Source organism: Lactuca virosa, chromosome 7, assembly GCF_052849685.1.
Source record: "Lactuca virosa cultivar CGN04683 chromosome 7, Lactuca_virosa_CGN04683_v6, whole genome shotgun sequence".
Lineage (NCBI taxonomy): Eukaryota > Viridiplantae > Streptophyta > Magnoliopsida > Asterales > Asteraceae > Lactuca > Lactuca virosa.
Window position 1 is genome coordinate 101,727,177 of NC_136432.1, and position 17,818 is coordinate 101,744,994.

Sequence of the window (17,818 nt, forward strand, 5' to 3'; positions counted from 1 at the left end):
CAGAGGACTTGGTTGAGAAGTGGTGACAAAAATAGGCTGAAATCGAAACATATATATATGATCACAGGGGTCGCGTCGTGCCTCCTTCTGGGTGCGTCATGCCTATAAGTCGACATTCCTCTTCCCTTCGCATGCCATGTGTCCGAAAACTGTTGGGCCGCGTTTTCTTGTCAATGCGCACCGTGCACAGTATCATCGCACGCGAAACATTATTTTTTTTTCAAAAATTCATATCTTCCTCATACCTTTGTTTTCGATGTTCTTTATTTCCAAGCGTAGCTATCGCCGAGTACTACAACTTTCATTTAGACACCTTCGGCTAATTCTTAATTTATTTTTAAAGCTATATTTTTAAAGGCTCAAACTTTTAAAATCCGTGCAAAAATCATAACTCTCTCATACGATATTCATTCTCGACTGTCTTTATATCAATAGACTCCAAATCACGAGATCTTCAACTCTCGTTTAGATTGTTTTGCCTAACAATCATACGATTTTAATTTCGATTTCTGTGCTAACACAATTGCGTTGAAGTTAGATTTGGATGTTCTTTATATTAACATGTTTTCTTTTACGATTACTAGGACTTTCGTTTAGATTACTTAGGCTACTAAGCAACCAAACTCAGATTCACTTTTTATGACGTGCATCGTGGTGTCGAGTTGATCCAGAAACTTCGAAGAAGCATAAATTCTTCATACAAAGTAGGATTTAAGCGCTCCTTATATCTACGAGATAATCATTACGGCTTCTACATCTTTAGCTAAGATTATTTATTTTATCTTAAATGGCTAGCCTGAATTTGCGAGCGTTACATTGTATTACGAGAGATTCGATCTAAGAATTAACTTCAATGGTCATGGAAGTCAATTACAAGCATAAATGGTTCTCAAGTGTTCTCTTGCACATTTACGTTTAGGATTATATCACCTAACCCTAGGATTTGTTTAATTTACTAGTCACAATCTCCAAATCATGTTGGAAAATTATGATCCAAGCTAATAAAATCAGAATGGTCATCTAAAAGGTACTAAGTCAACAACAGATAATAAAAAGCAAAACTTTAACACATAAAGTTTTTGAAAGAACCCATTTCTAAACTTTACAATATTATTCCAAACATGCTACATGCACATTCATAAACATATTTTACATATATGGTCTTATTACAAAAGACTGGATACAAACCAAAGAACGAGGTTTTTACAAAGTTATATATATTACATAATTTCCCAGGAATTTATACACTAAATACAAAAGTTATAATATTATCTATTCTACATCTTCTAACAGTACATAACTATACTGGTTGCATAACATCTGCAATAATTAAACACTGAGAGGGATAAGCGGTGACGCTTAGTGAGTTCAATAACAGTTACAATATAACATTATGCCATATACATATGAGTCAAGTTACAATCAATGAATAATTTGATTCAAAGATTTACAATCAATGAGACATAACAATTTCAACTTGATATACATCAATAAGACTTCTGCCTATGTGGCATGGAAAAATAAACGATTTCTGAATAAACATTTTGCTAGCACTTTACAGGCTTTTCAACCCTACCTAGCCTTCTTCCAATGCTAAAGGAATGCTTAATCATTCACTTCATGGTCAAAGGCTACATACCAGTACCCAAGTGATGCTTAGTCATTCACTTCAAGTCAAAGGTATAGTTCTGTTACCAAAATAATACGAGACATGCTCTACATGGCCAAAGTCTCAAAGCCAATACGAGAAGTTATACGATTCATGCTCTACATAGCCAAAGGTATAAAACCAGAATAAAACAGGAAAGCACATTGAACATATAACACATAGCATACAATTGTCCCTATATTGATGTAACATCCCAATTTTCAAGTCCAAAAATTTCTTTTAGATTAACTGACTTATAAAAACATTCATAAGAAAATATTGTGAAAACACATCATCTCATAAAACAATGTATCATGTCTGAAAACCCAAGTCATAAAATAATAACATATCAGAGTACAATCCCAGAAAACTCCATGCGGAAATCATGTGTGTGTGATGCGCTGCTACACTGCCGGCTCCTTCCCATTAGACGAAGAGGTACCTGAAACCAAAACTAAAACTGTAAGCACAAAGCTTAGTGAGTTCCCCCATCATACCACATACCATACATACATATCGCATACACACTGCCGGGCAATTCTGGGGTGCCCAACCTACCCAGTACAACCATTCTGGGGTGCCGACCTACCCGTGTCAAGCCATTCTGGGGTGCTGACCTACCCATGTCAAGCCATTCTGGGGTGCTGACCTACCCTTCGGTCCTATCAATCGAACCTCGGGGACTATTCCACCCCTACTGCTACTATCACATATGTCATAACGTAAACATGCTGTCAGACATTTCTGGGGTGTCCGACCTACCCTTTGGTCCTAACAACCGGACTTGAGGACTATTCCCTCCCTACTACCACTATCACATATAACATATCATGCCAGCATATAATCATATCATCACATACTGTCAGACATATCTGGGGTGTCTGACCTACCCTTCCGGTCCTAATAACCAGACTCTACTACTCTCACATATACATATCATGCTAGCATATAACATATCAGGTAGTAGCAAACATAGCAAACATAGACAATTATCACGAAGACAATCATCTATAACAACTCCTACTGGTGGGCCGGCATTGTGGCCGTAGACCCACCGCTACTGGAAGGTAACTCACCTCGTACAAGTAGCTGCTGATAATCTGTGCGGGAAACCTCTGTCTGCTGCCGCTCCGGAAATCCTCCGGCTACAATCCCCACAAAATACTTAATCAGAGTCCGATATCTACTCTTAGGGTAAAATGACGAGTTTACCCCCAACCAAGTCCAAGTCAAAGTCAAAGTCAACTTCCAGTTGACCCGACTCGCCGAGTTGGGCCGTCAACTTGTCGAGTCCCTATCTCTTCAACTGTCCTCATCCACGATTCTACTCGTCGAGTTTAGCGACGACTCGACGAGTTCCTCTTCGATATGAACATCGAATGAACCTTCATCCGACTCGCCGAGTTGTATGAACAACTCGTCGAGTTCATCTTCAATCATAAGGAGATTGCCTTGGACTCGCCGAGTCTGTTCTAGCACTCGTCGAGTCCCATGAACTCCAGGTCTACAACTAAGTCCAATACGTTGGGTCACCCTTTCTGTCCTGCTACAACCCTTCTAACACCCAACTGAGTTCTTTGACCCTCAACCGATATGGAACTCAAAGCCTTGGACTCGTCGAGTCCCAAGAACGGACTCGCCGAGTCGATAACATCCACACCCTAAATCCTCGATTTCTGATGTACAACACTTGACCAAATGGTTGATCCAAGCCCCTAAGCTCGATCTAGCACGTAAAGTTACGAACTTTACGTGCATGCATGGGACTTTTGAGCCAAAAAGGCTCTAAAATGGCTCTAGTGTTGCATGGGGCCTTCCTTGGGTGCAAAAGCAACCCAAATCTGCCTTGTGACCCCTTTAAAGGCCTGATTCCAAAGCCTCAACCCCCAACCATGTTTGCAATCATGGTTGGTTACCAAAAATGGCTTATAAAAGCCCTAAATCTCCCCAAAAAGGGATTTATCAAATGAAAGAGCAAGGTACAGACTTTATACCTCTCAAAGACTGCAAATGATGAACCAAACTCGAATCCTTCAGTTCCCTCTTGATCCTTCTATGCTCTTCCTTCTTCCTTGTGAACAAAACCACCAAAATCACTCAAAAGCCTTAGATCTTGCACCAAAACACTTGGGGTTTGCTATGGAGGGTTTCTGGGAGCATAAAGGGGCGATGGAGGCTGCATAAGGTTGTTTAAATAGGGTGCAAACCCTCAGATTAGGGTTTTGTCCAATCAGAGCCTACTCGTCGAGTCCGGGACCCGACTCGACGAGTCCATCACTTAAATACCGCGCCTCATCCCGCTTCTACTCGGCGAGTTGGTCCTTCAACTCGCAGAGTCCAAGGCCAAAAATGCAAAATACTTAAATAAAAATACATACCAAGAACCAGGTGCTACAATTGAACTCACCGTGAAAAAACTGAATGTTAAAATGATAATCTGGGCAGCACTTCGCCTCTAAAAATGACTTTCTTTGACGAAACCGGGGATTTTGTTGAAAACCGGGCCTTGCGCGGGCAGAGTTTCAACTTGAAAAGATTATTTTCTCTGCTCTTTGGAGCGTCGGGACTTGCTTCGGGTGTCGGGGATGTGTCCTAGGCTTCGGGGGGTGTTAGGGTAATTTTAGAGAGATTAGAGGGTGTAAAAGTGTGAAGGAATAAGTGAATTTGTAAACAAAATTTTGAAGGCTCGCTTTCTATTTATATTAGTCCGAAGACTCTCCGTACGTTGGGCGTAACTCTGTGGTACGCGGGGCGTACTGTGTGGCGGTGTTCTACGCTGAGCGTAACTTCGGTACGCTGGGCGTACGAGATGTGGCATTGGATCGGAACCCGAGCCTCGGACGTGGATGAGTTAGGACATGCGTCCATCATGCGAAGGTGCTTGGTGGCTTATACGTGTCTTCGTAGTACGCTGGGTGTAGTTCTCCGATCCAGCCTCATAATTTGTGCCATAAACTTCAAAATTTCATATCTTTCGTATAAGAACTCCGTTTTTGACGTTCTATATATCCACGCGTAGCTGAAATTATGCTCTACAACTTTCGTTTAGACTCCGTCGGCTAATTTTGACTTTACTTTTAATATTATATTTTTAACAGGCCGGGATAGGAAAAGTCCTTTAAAAATTCATAACTTATTCATCTGACGTCCGTTTTCGTTTGTCTTTTTACCGTTGTACTACTATTAACGAGATCTTCGATTCTCCTTTAGGTTGTATCGGCTAAAAATCACTCGATCTTTATTTCGAGTTTCGGGCTGTGTACTCCTATGTCGAATCTTAGAAAAATCATAACTTCCTCATACGAAGTCAGATTTGGACGTTCTTTTTATGAAAATTCTCGGTTTAACGAATACTACGACTTCCACATAGATCACTTAAGCTAAAAGTAGTTTATCCTAAACTCACTTTTTACGTCATTCGACGTTGTGTCGGTTCTGTCGCGAGTCTTTAAGGAGTCATAACTTCTTCGTTATAAATCGGATTTCGATGAGGTTTTCGCCTAAATGTTTCTATCGAGATAATCTAAAACTTTCAATAACATTATTTTTACTTATTTCCAACTTTATATTTCACATTTTCGTTAATTTCAATATTTGACTTTTGATTAGAATCTCATAAGACTTCCAATACTTCTCGAATGATTCTAAACATAGTTTTACTTCAATTCTCATAAAACTATCTTGTTAGAACTCAATGCTCAAAACCATATATTATTTAATAATATTCATTTTTAACAAAACACGATAACTGGACGTGTATGTTACAAATACCTCCTCCTTTTGAGGATTTCGTCCCCGAAATCACAACGATTTAAACAAATGGGGATATTTCATTCTTATCTCATTCTTATTTTCCCAAGTATAATTTGGGTATCGATGGTGTTTCCACTTGACAAGCACCAACTCCACTTCTTTATTACGTAATTCAGTCGTTCTTTCGTTTATGATTTCTTCAGGCTCTTCTACATATCTTAAATTATTATCCAGTTTCACCTCGGATAACGGAACTGTTTCATCATATATGCTCAAACATTTACGCAGATAACTCACATGAAACACATGAATACCTGCCAAATCTTCAGGCAATTCCAAGCGGTATGCTTGTTTACCAATTCTCTGGATGATTTTGAAAGGACCAACAAATCTAGGACTTAGTTTTCCTTTCTTCCCAGATCACATAATTCCTTTCCATGGGGATACCTTCAGCATTACGAAATCACCCAACTGGAATTTTATGGGTCGCCTCCTCTTTTCTGCATAGGACTTCTGTCGATCCTGGGCCGCTTTCATTCTTTCTCGTACAATTTGAATCTTGTCAGTGGTGTCTTGAATCAATTCAGGACCACCAAGGACTTTCTATCCTACAACACGCCAACATATTGTAGTACGACATTTATGCCCATATAGTGCTTCATATACCTTCAGTATATTTTCTACTGTTTGGATTGTTTTCTCCGTCTGACCATTTGTTTGGGGATAATAAGTTGTGCTGAGAGTAACACGAGATCCCAATTCATATTGCATACTCGTCCGAGAATGAGAAGTGAAGCTACTATCATGATCGGAAATAATTTATAGTGGCACACCATGTCTCGCAACAATTTCATTCAAGTATAATTGTACGTATTTCTCCATTGGAGTTTTTGGAATTCCGTATGACTTTTGGTGCTCCTCTTTGACTTGTTAAACAAACTCTTGGACTTTTTAATTGATGGTGGTGCTCAAACTTGCACTCACTTCTCATTGCAGACTCTTGCTTCTTCTTAAATTTGATTTATAGACTCAACTCAAGATAAGGTCTTCACTTTTTCTATAACAACATCTCGAATGGTCATATTCTAATGACTTTTGATTTTATAACGCAAAAGACACACAACGATCCATACCCTTGTTTCTATTAGTCTAATACTATCACAGAAGAAATCCTCCTTCATATTTTAATGTGATATAATCTTTTTATAGTAGGTAGCATTTCTAATTAATGGTTACTTAATCCTTTAATGAAGACTGTTATACTTTTATCGACTACCTCGACCATCTCCTTCTTCAATCTTCCGACTGAAGTTTCATCGCTACACAAGACATGGTTCTCTGAACCAATCAACTCACTTCACAGATTTATATTAATCAGACTCAATTCTTTATGACTACTAAGGTCTGAATGAAAATCATCTTCTTACTCATCATCGAAACGAATGTAATGACATACTCGAATAAAAACGGAATCGATTACTAGCTTCTTGGTAACCTTGTGACTTTCCCTGATCCAAGTGTGAGTCCTATGCTTCCAGTAGTATAGGCCTCTACTACTATTCACACCTACTCATACTCGTCCCAAGTATTGTGTCACAGTTTTCCAAGTCACCATTCAAAAGTGTTCACAAAGCAACTTATCACACCTGAGTGTGTTAAAACAAGTACCTACAAGAATTTCTTTTAGACTCAACTAGGGATTTCGCATTTCTATCAAACGTATCTTGGATTTCTTATACTCGCCTTCTAGAATCCTTTTTACGCATATGTTCGATCTAGCATATCCTACTATTTTTCCTAGGTTGATAGGAATTTTACTTCCAAATTCTTTATATAAATTCTTTCTCGGGTAGTGTCTACTCTGCAAGACACGCTATACCAGAATTTACCCTAGTAGTGTGGAGACAAACGGTCTCCAACTATTTATATAATTTTCTAACTCATGAAAGTTTCCATGCATATCCTCCTTCCATGACATCGTCATTAATCTTACAAGGTCTGTTTCTTATTTGTATATCTTTCATGTCTACTTTATTAGAGTTAATCCTAGGAAGTCTGCATTTTAGTTGTATCTCAACATGTTGTACTAGCTTCAACTTGATTCTCTGTCATTCCTAACAGCAACATCTCTTCTCATACAATACTATGAGTGTATATCTTCTTCAACCATATACTCTACCTTACTCTGACTAGTAAGTTACTCAGCCTTTTACCACCCAATAACTTATTTCACCACCCTAATCTTGTATGTTAAATTCGGGTTAACACACTATGGAGCTTTCATAAAGATGTGATAGAATTTAATTGTCACTCTGCATTATTAAATACTAAGTCTGAGCATCTTGTATAGGGTTACATATCAACTCTTACCGTACTACTCAAACTGCATACTACATCACAATATTAGGCAAGGTCTTGGCCTATTGAGTCTGAAAACTTTATTAGTCTTTCCTTTGATCTTCATTGAATTCTTCTAAATCTTGCATAATCATCAATTTCGATATCGTCGAAGTATTTATCACCATTTTCAGATCTTCTAACTCTGTAAGCAATCACTGCTTCAATCTGGTCAGCGGTGGAACAACTTCATGGATTACACCAAAACATTCGTCTCGTCTGAATGTACTTTGAACACACAACATTCCTCCAAAGGTGTTATTATTTCATCAAACATAGTTTGAATGTACAACACCACTCTATAGGTATTAATACACTATTTACGGTATCACTTGATAAATTTTATTTTACGATATCCCTCAACCGTTTATTTATGAAGTTTTCGATGTCAACTATCGTAAGTCTCCTTATCACCTCGAAACGTTTCATGCCGAGAATGATATCAAAGTTGGGCAAGGAGATAGAAATCAGGTTAACATGAAAATTTATATTCTTCTATTTCTATGACACAATCTCTATAGATTTTATCAGTAAGTATTGATACATTTCCTGTGGTATTTACACGAAATGGTTGGGCGAGTGCATAGTAAGCAATTTGAAAAGAACGCATAAATTTATGAGACACAAAAGAATCTGAGGCACTAGAATCAAAGAAGATGTGAGCAGGTCTAGAATCAGCTAGAAATGTACCAGTCACAACATTTGGGTACTCGCATGCCTCCTCTGCGATAATCTGGAATGCACTGCTTTTAGCTTTTGGCACCTCCTCCTTTTTAGTTGAAGTACCCACCGGTTGTTGAACAAAAGCTTGACTTCCCATCATCCGGCTAATAAGAGTAGGACATAAATGCTTTCTGTGGCCAGTAACACCATAAGCATAGCATGTAACGTTCTTCCTCGGGCAAACGGGCTTCATGTGACCCTTTTCTTCACATCCATAACAAATCACTGGTCCTTTTCTATTCTTCATTGACCTTGGTGATTCTTTCCACATTTTCGACACGATGGTGACTAAAGAGAAAAAGATTGTGACCTACCGCGGCCACGAAAGGTATTATGAGATTGTACTTGTCTGCTAGGATCAGATCGAGCAGATTGAGCCGATGAAATTGAGGGAACAAAAACAGTTCGATTGACACGTGGATGCTTCGAAACAGAAAGAGTGACACCACGTATCTCCAAGTCGTGCTCGCGCGTTCGGTTATATTATTTATCTTTTAGCACATATTAGAATATAAGGCATCTCCCTTAAAGTATGCTAGTGCACACGATAACAAGTGAGGTATTCAACCTAAAGTATACTAGGCACAGATCATACCATCATTACTTAGCAATTTAAGTTTAAGCCTAGAAATCCTTACAATTCCTAGTTCGCTTAAACTAATGCTCTAAAAATTTTGAAGTAGCTTAATACTTTAAAATATTAAGATTTATCATTATCCAATATTCCACTTAATTCTTTCCTATGGTTTGTATCCATATACTCCTAATGAATCCGTTCATATATTGAACTTCCGACGGTTTAAGTCTAAATACCAATCCGTGGTATTTAGTTCACTTAAACTACTGCTATGATACCATGACTGAAAGAACCCCTTTCTAAACTTTACAATATTATTCCAAACATGCTACATGCATATTCATAAACATATTTTACGTATATGGTCTTATTACAAAAGACTGGATACAAACCGACTAACGAGGTTTTTACAAAGTTTTATATATATTGCATAATTTCCCAGGAATTTATACACTAAATACAAAAGTTATAATATTATCTATTCTACATCTTCTAATAGTACATAAAAATACTGGATGCATAACACCTGCAATAATTAAACACTGAGAGGGATAAGCGGTGACGCTTAGTGAGTTCAATAACAGTTAAAATATAGCGTTATGCAATATACATATCAATATGACAGAAGCAAAGAGGGACAAAGAACAATAAAGGCAAATGAGTATCATATGACATGATTTCCATATCAATGAATAATCTGATTCAAATATTTACAATCAATGAGACATAACAATTTCAACTTGATATACATCAATAAGACTTCTGCCTATGTGGCATGGAAAAATAAACGATTTCTGAATAAACATTTTGCTAGCACTTTACAGGCTTTTCAACCCTACCTAGCCTACTGCCAATGCCAAAGGAATGCTTAATCATTCACTTCATGGTCAAAGGCTACATACCAGTACCCAAGTGACGCTTAGTCATTCACTTCAAGTTAAAGGTATAGCTCTGTTACCAAAATAATACGAGACATGCTCTACATGGCCAAAGGCTCAAAGCCAATACAATAAGTTATACGAGTCATGCTCTACATAGCCAAGGGTATAAAACCAGAATAACACAGGAAAACACATTGAACATATAACACATAACATACAATTGTCCCTATATTGAACTCACCGTGAAATAACTGAATGAAAAAATGATAATTTGGGTAGCAGTTCGCTTCTAAAAATGACTTTCTTTGACGAAACTAAGGATTTTTTCTGAAAACCGGGCCTTGCGCGGGCAGAGTTTCAACTTGAAAAGATTATATTCTCAGGTCTTTGGAGCGTTGGGACTTGCTTCGGGTGTCGGGGATGTTTCCTAGGCTTCGGGGGGTGTTAGGGTAATTTTAGAGAGATTAGAGGGTGTAAAAGTGTGAAGGAATAAGTGAATTTGTAAACAAAATTCGGAAGGCTCGCTTTCTATTTATAGTAGTCCGCAGAATCTCCATACGTTGGGCGTAACTCTCCGGTACGCGGGGCGTACTGCGTGGCGGTGTTCTACGCTGAGCGTAACTTCGGTACGCTTGGCGTACGAGACGTGGCTGAGTTAGGACACGCATCCATCATGCGAAGGTGCTTGGTGGCTGATACGTGTCTTCGTAGTACGCTGGGCGTACTTCTCCGGTCCAGCCTCGTAATTTGTGCCATAAACTTCAAAATTTCATATCTTTCGCATAAGAACTCTGCTTTTGACGTTCTATATATCCACGCGTAGCTGAAATTATGCTCTACAAGTTTCATTTAGACCCCGTCGGCTAATTTTGACTTTATTTTTAATATTATATTTTTAACGGGTCGGGACAGGAAAAGTCCGTTAAAAATTCACAACTTCTTCATCTGACGTCCGTTTTCGTCTGTCTTTTTACCGTTGTACTACTATTAACGAGATCTTCGATTCTCGTTTAGGTTGTATCGGCTAAAAATCACTCGATCTTTATTTTGAGTTTCGGGTTGTGTACTGCTATGCCGAATCTTAGAAAAATCATAACTTCCTCATACGAAGTCAGATTTGGACGTTCTTTTTATGAAAATTCTTGGCTTAACGAATACTACGACTTCCATTTAGATCACTTAAGCTAAAAAGTGGTTTATCCTAAACTCACTTTTTACGTCATTCGACGTTGTGCCGGTTCTGTCGCGAATCTTTAAGGAGTCATAACTTCTTCGTTATAACTCGGATTTCAATGAGGTTTTCGCCTAAATGTTTCTAACGAGATAATCTACAACTTTCAATAACATTTTTTTTACTTATTTCCAACTTTTTATTTCATATTTTCGTTAATTTCAATATTTGACTTTTGATTGGAATCTCATAAGACTTCCAATACTTCTCGAATGATTCTAAACATAGTTTTACTTCAATTCTCATAAAACTATCTTGTTAGAACTCAATGCTCAAAACCATATATTATTATATTCATTTTTATCAAAACACGATAACTGGACGTGTATGTTATAGTTTTCGATCAAACAAACATAATAAATTAAATTAAATCAAATGTTCGAATAATGGAATCAGACCAAGTCATTAGGTTACATCTAATCTAGTGAAGACATATGGGTTTTACCCCATAATTATTTGGTAAAAATAGAAAAACATCAAAAAGGATTTACTAAACACGAGCATTAAGCAAAATGATTTGTCGGTCTAATGCTCCTACCTTCTAATTAATCAAGTCTTTGCTCAAAAATGCTTCTCAAACCTTGAAATCGAACCAAAAGGGTTTTTGGACGAAAATAATTCGTAGGGATGTTTTAAAATTTCGCCCTAAGGCTTTACAAAAATTATGGTATAAAAATCGAATATTTAAGGAATTCAGTGAATCTGCTTCGTGAGGTCGAAAATTCTCCATTTAAGTCTATTCCATTAGCAGGGCGTGGCGCGGCGCAGCTTGGTCAGTTACTGGCAACTCTTTGTTTTTTCATCCGTATCAGCTCAAACCAGCGTCAATCTCAAAACCACAAAATTTCCTATTATTATCCAATTCACAGCGTTTTTAGTATCTTTTATCCTTAAATATAATATTTATAACTAAATATATTAAGATAATGACCTAAAATATATCAATACACAACATTAGAGTAACAATAATAAGGAAGAATTAACTACTTGATTTCTGCCGCTAGGAACATAATTAAAACCTCTTGTTTCTAGTGTATGATACACACCATCAAGCATAACTTCTGGAACTCAATCGATTTGCACCTAATCCATTACCACCGGTTCATTTCTACGCGCCGTTCGAATTCCAACTACGAGTCGAGTTACAAGGACATAATGTCAAGCTTTCTCAACACCATCGACAATAGATAGTGTTACAATAGGAGAAATTAACTTATTAAGGTAATTAGCTTTTCAATTTGGTCACATCTTGGTAACTTTCTTTTTATACACATTTAGGTAACGAACTTGTTGGAAGTGTTCACATGTGACCATTATGACCGGCTGTAGGAGGTTACATCCGATCATAATGGTCATATGTGAACACTTTCAACAAGTTTGTTACCTAGATGTTTACAAAACAAAAGTTACCCAAATATGAACAAAATGAAAAGGTAACTACCCCGATAAGTCAATTTTTATTTTTATTAAGGTAGTCGATCATAATGTTTGTAATATATATATATATATATATATATATATATATATATATATATATATATATATATATATATATATATGTTACTTTTATGTTATTATTCTTATTTTTTTGTTGTACTCATTTAAACCATCATATATATATATATATATATATATATATATATATATATATATATATATATATATATATATATATATATATTGAAGATGGTGTTTTTCTTCATGTTATTGGTCTCTATCTCTGTTACTTTTAGTCTCTAGTAAATTTTAATTTTTATATTTAATATCTTAAACACTAAAAATTCTATAAAACAACGATGTGCTTTTTCCATATCAAATGTAGGGTATTTTTTTTTTTTGGTGGGATATATATACACTAAAGTACCAATATTTTCATCGATTTGACAAGAAAGTCCTATAATTTATTTTTTTGACAAAAAAGAGTTAAATACCAACATTTTTTTGACATGTTTACCCATTTTTTCCAGTTAGCCGGTAATTATGATTTTACTGTAAAAAAAATAAACTTTCAGACTTTATTGTCAAATCGTGAATAAGGACTTTACTATAAAAAACAATTAAATTTAAGACTTTTTTGTGAAATCGTTGAAAATATTGGGACTTCAGTGTATTTCCGTAGCACAAGAACATTTAATTGTAATTTTTGTCGCAGCACCACTGTTTTCTTACCATGATCATCGTTACGCTAATACAATCACGACCAACGGAAACAGATGCAAAAGAGAGAGCGAGAAAGGGTGAAAAGACTTGTAAAACTTTCTTCTTGCTTTGCCGCCAAATCTTGAACTAAAATGTGGGACCAAATTATACAAACACAAACAACACATGCCTAGTCAAAAGGGTGTGAATGTGGAGAAGGGGTAAGAAAGGCAATTTTGTTTTTTCTGGTTTCTTAGTTCTTCATTTTTAGGACTACAAAAAGCCAACACAACCCTGGTTCTTTCTTTATTTTTTTATTATCTCCATTTTTTTCAATATCGGTTTGTTTAGATTAAAAAAACTATTTAACAAGAAGCAAACGTTAAGGATTTCAATAAGATCTAGTTGACTAAAACAAGTTTCAATAACTCTTACGCTTAAAGACTAATATACCATTAAATTTCTAACCAAAAAAAGGGATATATATACTAAAGTCCCAATCTTTTCAACGATTTGTGTAACGACCCAAAAATCCAGGGTAAAAATTTCATTTTTCATTATAGTCAAACACAAATGTTACTTAATCAAACCATTCAAAAACATTGTTTAATTAAAACATTTATCAGAGTTACATCCCAAAATCACATAATGCGGAAAACACGGGTGTGTTCGCTGCGATCAAGTCGGGCCCTTCCTTTCCAAACCAGTGATACCTGAAACCATAAACAAAACTGTAAGCACGAAGCTTAGTGAGTTCCCCATAACATACCCCACACAATCTATATAATCACATAAACCATATCAGCCATATAAGCTACATAAGCCACATCAACCACATAAGCCATGCATGCAAACATATAAGGATGTCATGGAAACCCTCCAAGGTCTTACACCGGGTGCCATGGGAACCCCCACATGGTCTTAGCCCACTGCCATGGGAACCCCCACATGGTCTTAACTAACTGCCATATAAACCATGCATACAAACAAACAAACATATAAGGATGCCCTGGAAACCCTCCAAGGTCTTACTCCGGGTGCCATGGGAACCCCCACATGGTCTTAGCCCACTGCCATGGGAATCCCCACATGGTCTTAACTAAGGATGCCATGAAAACCCTCCAAGGTCTTACATCGGGTGCCATGGGAACCCCCACATAATCTTAGCTTGGAATGCCATGGGAACACCCACATGGTCATATATCCAATTGCCTCGAGAACCCCCCGAGGTCTTCCATGCAAGTATCACAAAGACAACTATGATACCACATACCACACAATCAACTAGCATACCACCTATAACTAATTGTCATGTGAACCCCCGCATGGTCTTCACATAAATACATAATATATCGATAGCACATCCACAATAATCATCACAACTAGATAAATGGGCCGGCCTTGGTGCCTTCGACTCATTGGTATGGTGAGGAGACTCACCTCACACTGCCGAAGTCCCGCAGATAAAACTCTAGTTGTTGGATGACAGACTCCCGAACTGTCCATATCAACACAACACCTAATTAACCATTTGGGTTTCAATGCATAACCATAAATCCACACTTGGGGTAAAAGGACCATTTTACCCCTAACCTATCTTGGTTCAAAACAAAGGCCCAAACTCACACTCTGAAGGCCCAAAAGCCAAATAATCAACCAAGGCCCAACATATGGCCCAGTTTTCCAAATTGGGGTCAAAACTCTACATGGTATTACCTTAAGGCCCAACCATTTATTCTAGTCCAAACACTTGGCATTCCGATGGTCCAATATCTCATAATTATCAAGGCCCAATTATGGCCCACCTATGGCCTAATTTTCAAAATTGGGCCCAATCCTTTCCAATGGGCGTTATCCTAAAGCCCAATAATTTCCTTAGTCCATAAGCTTGTTCCCAATTAGCCCACGAAGGCCCACAACAGCTTAGTCCAAGAAATGGCCCAACAAGAACCCAAACCTAATTAGGGTTTTTCACATAAAATGACGATTAGGGTTAAGTGTTCTTACTGAACCCATTAAGGACTTAATCCATTAACTCCATCACTCCACTAGGCCAAACATACAAAGTAATCGGGCATAATTCATAACTTCAATTCACTGGTCCAACAAGCGAGTCCCGGCAAATCCAAAACTTAACATCTCTAAAATTAGGGTTTTCTAAACCCTAATTAGGGTATCCAAACCAATCACATGACAATTAGTCCAATGGTTAAGTTTTTACATTAATTAAAGTCTAATAAGTCGAGTACCACCCACTACCACCTCGGGCAGTGGTGGTTGGTGGTGGTTCACGACGGCAGCCACCACCCCACGGTGGTGGTGGTTATGATTTTAGGCCAAAACAACACAAAAATCACTCCAAACATCAATCCAAACGCACCCGAAATCCCACAGCCACCAGAGATGGTGGGTAGCAGTGGCGGAACGACGGCAAAAGGTGGCAGCCATCACCTCACGGTGGTGTTGATGAGTTTCCTTCGGTTTCCTGGCCAGGATAAATCCATACAACATTAAACTCATGAAATACGTTCATACACATACAAAATCACGCTCACAGCCACCTCCTCACGGTGGCTGGTGGCGGCAGAATAGGTAACATGAGCGGCGGCCACCATGGTTGGTTGCCATGGTGGTCTTCTTGTGATTTCCGGCCATCTACACACATATACGACTAGACACGTTACAACAACACACACACCCACCTCACGGGCCATGAACACAACCATCACTTCACAGAGGCATGTGGTGGACGGAGTAGTTGGCAACACCCATGACAGCCGCTCGGAGCGGCGGCGGCAGCAACGATGTGCTAACCAGAAAAGATAGAGAAGGGACGGAGAGTGGACGACCCCTACTGGAAATAAAAGCAATGACAACCACGGATGTGTTTCTTCCGCTCATCCGCTACCATGACGTCAAATGGCAACCTTTGTCTTCAACGACAGCAGCACAGCGACGGTGGAGCTCGGTGGTGTAAGGAGACGACGGGAGATATGACGGTGGCGGCTAGAGGTTGGAGGGATAAGGGTGACGGCTGGGGAAATATGGTGTAGGGTTAGGGTTTAAACCAGTTACACAAGATCGAAGTAGTGGCAGGTCTAAATCCCGTGCCTTCTTTCAAATTTAGCCCTTTTTCCCAAGATTAGTCCCTCTCCACCAAATCTTTTTCAAACTAAGTCCCTATATTACCATTCAGCCCCCCCCCCCCCCCGGGCTTCCAAAATCTTTTCAATTTAAGCCCAAAAACCCTAAAACAAGCCCAATTAATTATCCTGTAGCCACATGCTCAATTATTCTTTACACCACAAACCCCGAAAGCACTTTTTACACCTCCAAAACAAATTATAATGCCAATTACACACTTTTTCACTAAAAATCTTTTATTTAAATATTATATATCGGAATAAAATAATACTTCAAATACATTCTCGGATTTTAGGGCTTGTCTTTGAAACGAGGTGTTACAACACTCCCCCACTTAAATTAGATTTCGTCCTCGAAATCTTTCCTTACCATCCCCGATACGCCAAACAGCCTGAGCAACATGGCCACAGTCCCGAGCATGCCACAGCCTTCCCAAGGCAACCGAAACCAACCCTCGCAGGGCTCTCCAATTCGTAGATGAACGAATTCTTCTCTCCATCCGACAATAATCCCTTGCGAATAAAACACAACTGCTCAATCCTGAAATCTGGAATCACGAGAAGGTCTGACTCCCTGACAGACCGCCCACACTGAATCATTGTCAAATCCATTGCACTTATCTCCCAACCGGCTACTCAAATTCCGATAACTTGAGGTTCCCACTAGAAAACAGAATCATGTACCAAATTTCTCTGCAGTACACTTACACTTGACCGAAGGCTCAGATAATCCTTCAAGTAGGAGACTCATCCCTGCAACGGTTAGACTTAGACGAGATCTGCGCAACATGGTCAAATCAACCACTCTGAGATTATTTAATCCAACTGCAAACAACTTAGCGTATACCTCGAATACAAGAAACTCCACACACGAATCCCAAGTCACTGAACCCACTTCGACTCTTCTTGCTACCACTTGCTGCTTTTCAGAAGCAGTCGAGACCTCTCTGATCCCACCTTATCTGTCAACTACTCGAAACACCAGACACCTAACCGATTGTTGGGCCAAAAACACACACAGCAGTCCAACGCGACCTCCGAAGGATACCTCGTATGACAATAACTGCCCTATCTATACCGCCACTCATGGCTCCTTTAATCCTTTGATCCATCCGATCATGATAGGCTGACAACCTGTCACCACTGAATTCGATGCAGAAATGTGAATGCTACCAAAATAACTGTAGTCTTACATCATACCCGGTCTCCTTCGACCTACCGGTTCCTGATTCCAATTATGTTGTGACCTACTCACAACCTTACGAACTGGCCCACCCTGGCCTAATCATATGAAAGAATTCGTGAATGTTACGGGTCATCCCGCAG